The sequence below is a fragment of the Tachyglossus aculeatus genome, chromosome 3 (genome assembly GCF_015852505.1).
Source record: "Tachyglossus aculeatus isolate mTacAcu1 chromosome 3, mTacAcu1.pri, whole genome shotgun sequence".
NCBI lineage: Eukaryota > Metazoa > Chordata > Mammalia > Monotremata > Tachyglossidae > Tachyglossus > Tachyglossus aculeatus.
This window is the reverse complement of record NC_052068.1, coordinates 3,597,534-3,606,779: the sequence shown is the minus strand read 5'-3', so window position 1 is coordinate 3,606,779 and position 9,246 is coordinate 3,597,534.

Here is a 9,246-nt window from a genome sequence, read left to right as displayed (position 1 = left end):
GTCAATAAATACGATTGAATGAATGAAGGCAGTTGACAAGTGGCAGCGCTGGGATTAATAATAATGATTAATAATTATGCAGTTTGTTAAGTGCTTACTATGTGCCAGGCACTGTGCTAAGCACTGGTCTGGATATGAGCCAATTGGTTTGGATGCAGTCCCTGTCCCTCATGGGGCTCACAGTCTTAATCCCCATTTCACAGGTGTGGTAACTGAGGCACAGAGAAGTGAAGTGACTTGCTCATGGTCACCCAGCCAAGTGGCTGAGGCAGGATTAGAACCCAGAAACTTCTGAGTCCCAGGCCCGAGTTCTCTCCACGAGGCCACACTGTTTCTCATTGACCTGTGGACCCCAGATCAGTGTCCAGACCCTCCCAAGTTCACAAGGATTTGGAGAAAACAGAGGGTTTTCCTTTCTCCTTCTAGTCATTCATTCAGTCACATTTAGTATGTGCTTACTGTGTGCAGAGCACTATGCTAAACACTTGGGAAAGTACAACAAATGGGAAAGTACAATAAAACAATAAACTGTCACAGAGAAGCAGCGTGGCTCAGTGGAAAGAGCACAGGCTTTGGAGTCAGAGGTCATAGGTTCGAATCCCGGCTCCGCCAATTGTCAGCTGTGTGACTTTGAGCAAGTCACTTAACTTCTCTGTGCCTCAGTTCCCTCATCTGTAAAATGGGGATTAAGACTGTGAGCCCCCTGTGAGACAACTTTATCACCTTGTAACCTCCCCAGGACTTAGAACAGTGCTTTGCACATAGTAAGTGCTTAATAAATGCTATTATTGTTATTATTGTTATTATTATTATTATTATTATTATTATTATTATTATTATTATTATTATTATTATTATTTCCCGGCCCCTGACGAGCAGAGAGGCTGTTAGTAACTTTGAGAACCTTTCTGGAATCCAGGGTCAGAAGTGGCTCCCCTGCCTGGAGTAATCTAAGCGGGAAAGAAGTTTGGGAAAGGAGTGACGGGTGATAGAGTAGCGGCGTGTCCTAGTGGATGCAGCTCGGGCCCGGGAATCACAAGGACCTGGGTTCTAATCCCTCCTCCCCCACGTGTCTGCTGTGTGACCTTGGGCAAGTCACTTCACTTCTCTTGGCCTCAGTTCCCTCATCTGGAAAACGGGGATTAAACTGTGAGCCCCACGTGGGACAGGGACTGTGACCTACGTGATTTGCTTGTGCTCATCTGTAAAATGGGGATGAAGACTGTCCCACGTGGGACAACCTGATGACCTTGTATCTACCCCAGCACTTAGAACAGTGCTTGGCACATAGTAAACGCTTAACAAATACCATAATTATTATTAATTATTATTATTCATTTGCACATTCATTCAATCATTTTTATTGAGGGCTTACTTGGTGCAGAGGACTGTACTAAGAGTTTGGGAGAGTACAACAATAAACAGACACATCTTCTGCCCACATCGAGCTTTCAGTCTAGAGGGGGAAACAGACATTAATATGAATAAATAAATTACAGAAATGTGCATAAGTGAAGTGGGGCTGGGAAAGGGGTTGAACCAAGACAGCAAGTCAGGATGACACAGAAGGGAGTGGGAGAAGAGGATAGGAGGGCTTAGTCTGGGAAGGCCTCTTGGAGAAGATGGGCCTTCAATATGGCTTTGAAGCAGGGGATAGTCATTGTCTGTGGGATTTGAGGAGGGAGGGCGTTCCTGATCAGAGGCAGGACAGGGACCAGGAGTTGGCAGTGAGATGGGCGAGATGGAGGCCCGGTCCGAAGGTTAGCGGCCCCGGAGGAGCAGAGTGTGAGGGCTGAGCTGGAGTAGGAGAGTAGCGAGGTGAGGTAGAAGGGGCCAAGGGGATTGACTGCTTTAAAGCCAATGGTGAGGAGCTTCTGTTGGATGCGGAGGTGGATTGGCAACCACTGGAGTTTTTTGAGGGGTGGGGTGACACGTCCTGAACGATTTTGTAGAAAAATGATCCTGGCAGCAGGGTGAAATCTGGACTGGAGTGGGAAGAGACAGGAGGTTGGAAGGTCAGTGAGGAGGCCGAGACAGTGATCTGGTTGGGATAGGATGGGCTACTGCATTAAGGTGGCAGCAGTTTGGATGGAGAGGAAAGGGTGGATTTTGGAGATGCTGTAAAGGTGGGACTGACAGGATTTAGTGATGGACTGAATAGGTGGGTTGAATAAGAGAGAGGAGACAAGGATCATCATCATCATCACCAATAGTATTTATTGAGCGCTTACTATGTGCAGAGCACTGTACTAAGCGCTTGGGAAGTACAAATTGGCAACACATAGAGACAGTCCCTACCCAACAGTGGGCTCACAGTCTAAAAGGGGGAGACAGAGAACAAAACCAAACATACTAACAAAATAAAGTAAATAGAATAGATATGTACAAGTAAAATAAATAAATAAATAAATAAATAGAGTAATAAATATGTACAAACATATATACATATATACAGGTGCTGTGGGGAAGGGAAGGAGGTAAGATGGGGGGATGGAGAGGGAGATGAAGGGGAGAGGAAGGAAGGATAATGTCAAGATTACAGGTTTATGAGACAGGAAGGATAGCGGAGCCTTCCAACACTCCTCCCCCTCCCCATCCCCCTGCTTTACCTCCTTCCCCTCCCCACAGCACCTGTAAGTATGTATATATGTTAGTACGTATTTATTACTCTATTTATTTTACTTGCACATATTTATTCTATTTATTTTATTTTGTTAATATGTTTTGTTTTGTTGTCTGTCTCCCCCTTCTAGACTGTGAGACCATCTCTATATGTTGCCAACTTGTACTTCCCAAGCGTTTAGTACAATGCTCTGCACAAAGTAAGCGCTCAATAAATACAATTGAATGAATGAATGAATGGCACATAGTAAGCGCTTCACAAATGAGAAGCAGTATGGATTAGTGGAAAGATCCCGGGCTTGGGAGTCAGAGGACGTGGGTTCTAATCCCGGCTCTTCCACTTATCTGCTGTGTTACCTTGGGCAAGCCACTTAACTTCTCTGGACCTCAGTTCCTTCATCTGTAAAGAAGGGATTAAGACTGTGAGCCCCATGTGGGACAACCTGATTACCTCGTACCTACCCCAGTGCTTAGAACAGTGCTTGGCACATAGTAAGTGCCTAACAAATACCATAATTATTATAGCTATTAACAAGTACCACAATTATTATTATTATGTTAAGCTCTCAGTACAGTCCCCTGCACTTGCTAAGCACTCAACAAAGACCATCGATTGATGACTCAGTGTATGGGGAAGCTCAGATCTATCGATAAATCAGTCGACCGATGGTATTTATTTAGTGCTTATTTTGGGCCAAGCACTTTACTAAGCGCTTGGGAGAGTACAATACAATGGAGCTGGAAAGGCAAGGGACATGGAAAATGAGAATTAATTCCTTGCCAGGTGAGGAAACGTCTTCCTAGCCGTTATCGGGAACCATCCAGAGAAATGTGCTAACGGGCTCTGCCTAAGTAAACTATTTTGTGCATTCATATTAAAATGATGAGAGAAATGATATAAAATCCCTAATGAAGGACAGGGATGAAAGGAGCACAATTATAACATTTCAGCTCCCAGAAAAGCCGGAGTTCTTGGAGCTAGTGTGAGAAAATGATTAATCTCATAAAGAATGCTTTGGTCTTCTTGTTCTTTTTGTTTTACAGCAGAGAATGAACACCCTTAAAATGAATTCGTGGGTGGTTTAATTGCTACTTTGCTTTTAATTCCCCTGAATGTATTAATGAAATTTCATTTGCAAAGTGGTACTTGTTTCACCAAACCTCCTTGAGGGCTGGGATTGTGTCTACTGACTCTATTGTGCTCTTCCAAGAACTCAGAAGAGTGCTTTACACATAGAAGACTGAGAGCTCCTTGAGGGCAGGAATCTTATCTTCCTACTCTTTTGTGCTTTCCCAAATGTTCAGTACAGTGCCTTGGACAGAATAGGCACTCAGTAAACACTATGGACTGATTGACTGAATATGTTCTCTCCCATTGTTTTGTTGTCTGTCTCCCCCTTCTAGACTGTCAGCCCATTGTTGGGTAGGGATTGTCTTTATCTATTGCCAAATTGTACTTTCCAAGCACTTAGTACAGTGCTCTGCACACAGTAAGTGCTCAATAAATACGATTGAATGAATGAATGAACTGATGGATTGGTATTCATTCAGTCATATTTATTGAGCACTTATGGTGTTTTGAGCACTATACTAAGCGTTTGGGAGGGTACAATACAGTAATAAACAGTTCCCTGCCCACAATGAGCTATAGTCTAGGAAAACTATGATTAATAGATTTATTTTAATGCAATAGTAATAATAATATCGGTACCTATTAAGCACTTATTATGCATCAAATACAGTTCTAACCTCTGGAGTAGATACAAGTAGGCAGGTTAAATACAGTCTCTGTCCCACATAGGGCTCACACCTTTAATCCCCATTTTGACAGATGAGGTCACTGAAGCCGAGAAGTGAAGTGACTTAGTAATAATAATAATGATGGCATTTGTTAAGCGCTTACTATGTGAAAAGCACTTGCCCAAGGTCACACATCATCATCATCATCAATCGTATCTATTGAGCACTTACTATGTGCAGAGCACTGTACTAAGCACTTGGGAAGTACAAATTGGCAACATATAGAGACAGTCCCTACCCAACAGTGGGCTCACAGTCTAAAAGGGGGAGACAGAGAACAAAACCAAACATACTAACAAAGTGAAATAAATAGAATAGCTATGTACAAGTAAAATAAATAAATAAATAAATAAATAAGCGTCTGTCTCCTGTCCTAATAATAATCATAATACTAATAATAATGGCATTTGCTAAGCGCATACTATGTGCGCTGCGGAGGATACAAGGTGAACAGGTTGTCCCACGTGGGGCTCACAGTCTTCATCCCCATTTTACAGATGAGGGAACTGAGGCACAGAGAAGTGGAATGACTTGCCCAAAGTCACACAGCTGGTCAGTGGCGGAGCCGGGATTAGAACCCATGACCTCTGACACCCAAGCCAGGGCTCTTTCCACTGAGCCATGCTGCTTCTCTAGGCTGTTAGCTCCTTGTGGGCAGCAAACATGTCAGTATTACAGAGTTAATATAACTGTTATATTGTACTCTCCCTGGTGCTAGTACAGTGATCTGCCCACCATCATAAATACCATCCATTCATTCATTAACTTATATCTACTGAGCACTTGCTGTGTGCAGAGCACTGTACTAAGCGTTTGGGGGAGTACAGTACAACAATAAGCAGACACATTCCCTGCCTACAATAAGCTTAATTCATTACCTACTCAAGAAGGCTATTTTCAAAAAACTTTTGGGCGACAAGTCTCCAGCCCCCTTCTAGACTGTGAGCCCGATGTGGTCAGGGATTGTCTCTACTTGTTGCTGAATTGTATTTTCCAAGCGCTTAGTACAGTGCTCTGCACACAATAAGCGCTCAATAAATATGATTGAATGAATGAATGAAATTCAACATAGCAACTCTGCTCCAAGAATTGGGTCTATAAGACAGAATCAGAAGCATATTGCTGATTTCAGAATATGTCTCTATATGTTGCCACCTTGTACTTCCCAAGCGCCTAGTACAGTACTCTGCACACAGTAAGCGCTCAATAAATACGATTGAATGAATGAATGAATGAATCTAATATTGTGAACAGTCTACTGAAGGCAGAAAGAAATGCAATGTGGCCATTTAGAATGAGCAGAGAACAAGAGAAGAAGGGGGGCTCAGTGGAAAGAGCATGGGACTTGGAATCAGAGGTCATGGGTTCAAATCCCTGCTCCACCAAGCGCTTAGTACAGTGCTCTGCACACAGTAAGCACTCAATGAATACGATTGAAAGAATGAATGAATGAATGACTTTGGGCAAGTCACTTCACTTCTCCGTGCCTCAGTTACCTCATCTGTAAAATAGGGATTAAGACTGTGAGCCCCCAGTGGGACAACCTGATCACCTTGTAACCTTCCAAGTGCTTAGAACAGTGCTTTGCACATAGTAAGCACTTAATAAATGCCATTAAAAACAAAACTGGGATTCCACAAGCCTGGGTTTTAATCCTGGCTCTGCACTGGCCTGCTCTGTTGTCTTGGGCAAGTCATTAATTATAATAATAACAATAATAACCGTAATTAATTGCCCCTCCAAACTTTAAGCTGACTGTGGGCTGGATATGTGTCTCCCAACTCTGTTATATTGTGCGCAAGCACTGTGGCCTAGTGGACAGAGTATTCATTCATTCAATTCATTCAATCATATTTATTGAGCGCTTACTGTGTGCAGAGCACTGGACTAAGCGCTTGGGAAGTACAAGTTGGCAACAGAACACCAACCTAGAAGTTGGAAGGAGCTCAGATCTAATCCCAGACCTGCTGTGTGACCTTGGTCAAATCACTTCACTTCTCTGAGCCTCATTTCCCTCATCTTTAAAAGGGGGATTAAGACTGTGAGCCTCATGTAGGACAGAGATTGTGTTCAAAGTGATAAGTTTATATCGATCCCAATGCTTAAAACAGCTCCTGGCACAGAGAAACTCCTAGCAAATACCGTTTTTTAAACAAAGCACTTAGTACTGTAGGCTCTGACTACAGTAAATGCTCAATAAATATTTTTGATTGATTGTATTATCTAAGGATGTATTATGTGCCAAGCACTGTATTAAGCAGTGAAATACAAACAAAGCCATTAGATTCATTCATTCATTCATTCATTCATATTTATTGAGCATGCTCAATAAATATTTTTGATTGATTGTATTATCTGTTAAGGATGTATTATGTGCCAAGCACTGTATTAAGCAGTAAAATACAAACAAAGCCACCAGATTCATTCATTCATTCATTCAATCATATTTATTGAGCGTGCTCAATAAATATTTTTGGTTGATTGTATTATCTGTTAAGGATGTATTATGTGCCAAGCACTGGATTAAGCAGTAAAATACAAACAAAGCCACCAGATTCATTCATTCATTCATTCATTCAATCATATTTATTGAGCGCTTACTGTGTGCAGAGCACTGCACTAAGCGCTTGGGAAGTACAAATTGGCAACATATAGAGACGCTCCCTTCCAACAATGGGCTCACAGTCTAGAAAGGGGAGATAGACAACAAAACAAAACATGTGGACAGGTATCAAGTTATCAGACTCAATCCTGATATGAGCCCATTGTCTAGGCTGTGAGCCCATTGTTGGGTTGGAATTGTCTCATCTGTTGCCAAATTGTACTTTCTAAGCGCTTAGTACAGTGCTCTGCACATAGTAAGCACTCAATAAATGCGATTGAATCAATGAATGAATGAATCCCAAATAAGGTTCCCACCCTAGGCATGAGGCAGAACAGGGTTTTCACCCCCAATTTGCCGATGAGGGAACTGGGGCCCCAGAGAAGTGAAGTGACTTGGCCAAGGTCACACAGCAGGCAAGTGGCAGAGCCAGGATGGAAAGTCAAGTCAGCAGCATGGCTCAGCAGATAGAGCACGTGCCTGAGAGTCAGAGGTCATGGGTTCTAATCTTGACTCCGCCAACTTCATTCATTCATTCAATCGTATTTATTGAGCGTTTACTGTGCAGAGCACTGTACTAAGTGCTTGGGAAGTACAAGTTGGCAACATATAGAGATGGTCCCTACCCAACAGTTGTTGGCAGTGTGTCCTTGGGCAAATTACTTCACTTCTCTGGACCTCAGTTCCCTCGCCTGTAGAATGGGGACTGAGGCTGTGAGCCCCATGTAACACAGGGACTGTGTCCAACTCAACTTGTTCGTATCCACCTCAGTGCTTAGTACAGTGCCTATCACATACTAAGCACTTAACAAATACCATGATTATTATTATGCAGTCCCCCACGCCAGGACTTTGCTGCTATGGGCCTTTGTTTCCTCTTCATCTAATAATAATAATAATAATTATAATTATAATAATAATAGCATTTGTTAAGCACATACTATGTGTCAAGCACTTTTCTAAGCACTGGGATAGATACAAGGTAATCAGGTTGTCCCAAGTGGGGCTCACAGACTTAATCCCCATTTTACAGATGAGGTAACTGAGGCACAGAGAAGTGAAGTGACATGCCCAGAGTCACTCAGCTGATAAGTGGCGGGGCCAGGATTCAAACCCATGACCTCTCACTCCCTAGCCCGGGGTCCTTTCACTAAACCATGCTGCTCCTATCAGGTCCAGTAAAGATACAATCCCTGCTTTCCTTCACTCTGAAACTGGAAGCCCCATGCAGACCAGGGTGTGTGTCATCATCATCATCATCATCAATCGTATTTATTGAGCGCTTACTATGTGCAGAGCACTGTACTAAGCGCTTGGGAAGTACAAATTGGCAACATATAGAGACAGTCCCTACCCAACAGTGGGCTCACAGTGTCTCAGCTGATAACCTTACATTGACTCAGTCAGTCAGTTGTATTTACTGAGCACTTACTACATGCAGAGCACTGTGCTAAGCCCTTGGGAGAGGACAATAGAACACTATAACAGACACATTCTCTGCCCACAAGGAGTTTACAGTCTAGAGGGATGAGCCTAGACAGTTGATGGTATTTCTTGAGTGCTTAGTGTGTGCAGAGCACTGTACTAAGTGCTTGGAAAGTACAATGCAGCAGTAGAGACAATCCCTGCCCGCAACGGGCTCACAGTCTAGAAGGGGGGAGACAGACATCAAAACAAGTAAACAGGCATAAGTAGCATCAATATAAATAAATAAAATTACAGCTATATAAACATCATTTGTACATATTTATTACTCTATTTATTTATTTATTTATTTATTTATTTATTTATTTATTTATTTTACTTGTACATATCCATTCTATTTATTTTGGCCCACGTCATCCCCCGGGCCTGGAATGGCCTCCCTCTGCCCATCCGCCAAGCTAGCTCTCTTCCTCCCTTCAAGGCCCTGCTGAGAGCTCACCTCCTCCAGGAGGCCTTCCCAGTCTGAGCCCCTTCCTTCCTTTCCCCCTCGTCCCCCTCTCCATCCCCCCATCTTACCTCCTTCCCTTCCCCACTGCACCTGTATATATGCATATATGTTTGTACATATTTATTACTCTATTTATTTATTTATTTATTTATTTTACTTGTACATATCTATCCTATTTATTTTATTTTGTTAGTATGTTTGGTTTTGTTCTCTGTCTCCCCCTTTTAGACTGTGAGCCCACTGTTGGGTAGGGACTGTCTCTATATGTTGCCAATTTGTACTTCCCAAG